At 33.2% G+C, this 1836-nt stretch overlaps 1 pseudogene; it reads right to left on the bottom strand.

The window, feature by feature from the left end:
- Positions 1–395: 395 nt before the first annotated feature.
- On the bottom strand, positions 396–798 carry LOC145408546 (small subunit ribosomal RNA; annotated as a pseudogene).
- Positions 799–1836: the final 1038 nt, after the last annotated feature.

Below are 1836 nucleotides of genomic sequence, written 5' to 3'. Positions count from 1 at the left end.
AAACCAGATATAAAAGCTCGACTGGCATATCACTCTAATATTAAGTTAAAAATTTTATTGCAACAAAAACTCTTTCTTAAAATTAGCTGTCTTTTTTGGGGGGGATGAATATTTACAGATCTAATTTTGAAAACCTATTGCACACAAGATACAATTTCATATATTTACTTTTAAGAATTTTAAAGTTTTATTTCTACTTTCTTTCACAATACTTTTTACTTTCACTGCATTAATATTTCGATGTAATCTACTATTTAAGAAAATAAAAAATTAGTTTTCCTATAATATTTACATTCTTATAACAAAAGGAAGATTATTGATTTCAAGATACCCTGTATTATAGGTACTCTTCTCGGTGTAAACGAGCTGTTTATATCAAGCTCTATCTTGCTTTCCAGGTACACTTTCCAGTACACCTACTATGTTACAACTTATATCATCTTAAGTTAATGAAAGCGACGGGCAATATGTGCACATTTTAGAGCTAAAATCAGGTTGTCTTATTAAAGCAAACCTTACTTTTAAGTCCACCTTCAAAATTTGTATTCTAAAATTTATTCGTGAAAACATAAATTTTATTGTAACCCATCTTAACCTATATATGTGCTGCACCTTGATCTAATATTCTATGGAATTATTTCAATAACTTGTTCTGTAAAAGTTATCTTAATGACGGTATACAAACTATATAAAATAGGTAAGATTTTTCGTGGTTTATCGTTTAAAAGACAGGTTCCCGTAATTAGACTAAAACACCGCCAAATTCATTGAATTTAGAGCACATAGCTGTTACTAATCAGATATAAATTTTTCTTAAAGGTATAGAAAGGTATCTAATCCTAATTTATTTCCTTTGTTCGTTAACTTAGTAATTAAAATATGTTGATTTATTTATCCTTAAAAAATTGATTTCACCCTTTATAAAATTAAAAAAAAAAAATCATTGCTGGTTAACATAAGAGTTAAATATCGATTTGTATTCACTCTCCCTTCAAGTATAACCGCGACTGCTGGCACAAGATTTAGCCAGAGATAATTCAGTTTACTTTTTCCAGTTTTCACTGATAAAAAAATAATACTGTAGGAGTTTCGGTTGGATTTTTTCATTTTATTTTTAACATTTTATGAGATACATCATTATTATACCCACCCATGTGTGCAGACATCAAATTTATTTACCTTTTATGCACAATTATTTAAAATAGCCTTTTCATATAGAGATGCCATAAAATAACTGACATGTTGGTGACTGTATAGAGGGAGTGTATACCCGAGAGGATGATCATATTTACTGTGGACACAGCCATGTAAAAAAGTTGCGTATAATATTTAGTTCCAAAATTAATTACATGTAAGGGTAGAGGACGTCTCAATTAAACATTACGGAAGTCAAAGTCATCCAGATTCCATTCTGTGTCCGAAGTCAAAATACACAAATAAACACAAATATCTGGCTCCTCACTAATATTTGAGCTGTCACGTCAGTATATTACCTTCATGAGCCAGCCCTTGATATCACCACCTATCTAAAGCTTGTTATCTGATGCCGCGACACAATATGTAATGCAGCATTATCTACCGAGTATTTATTCCTTTATGTCATGCCCTGAATGAATGAAAATATACATAATTTGACCACCACTTCGCATATCATTCTCCCTCCCCTACCTCCCCTCCCTTCCCTCCCTCTCTCCACTACCGCACCATCACTCGTCCCTCCACCCACCTTCCCTTCTCTCTCGTGCCCCTCCCTCTCAGCCCCTCTTACTCCACTGTGACTTGCCGTGCATAAAGGAGCCACCCTGAGGCACGGAGTACTGGAGGATAGGTGATAAT

The sequence above is a fragment of the Coenobita brevimanus genome, chromosome 77 (genome assembly GCF_032717465.1).
Source record: "Coenobita brevimanus isolate Jiangsu-jjx chromosome 77, ASM3271746v2, whole genome shotgun sequence".
Lineage (NCBI taxonomy): Eukaryota > Metazoa > Arthropoda > Malacostraca > Decapoda > Coenobitidae > Coenobita > Coenobita brevimanus.
Note: the sequence above shows the minus strand (reverse complement) of the source record. Positions and strands in the feature narration are given on the sequence as shown.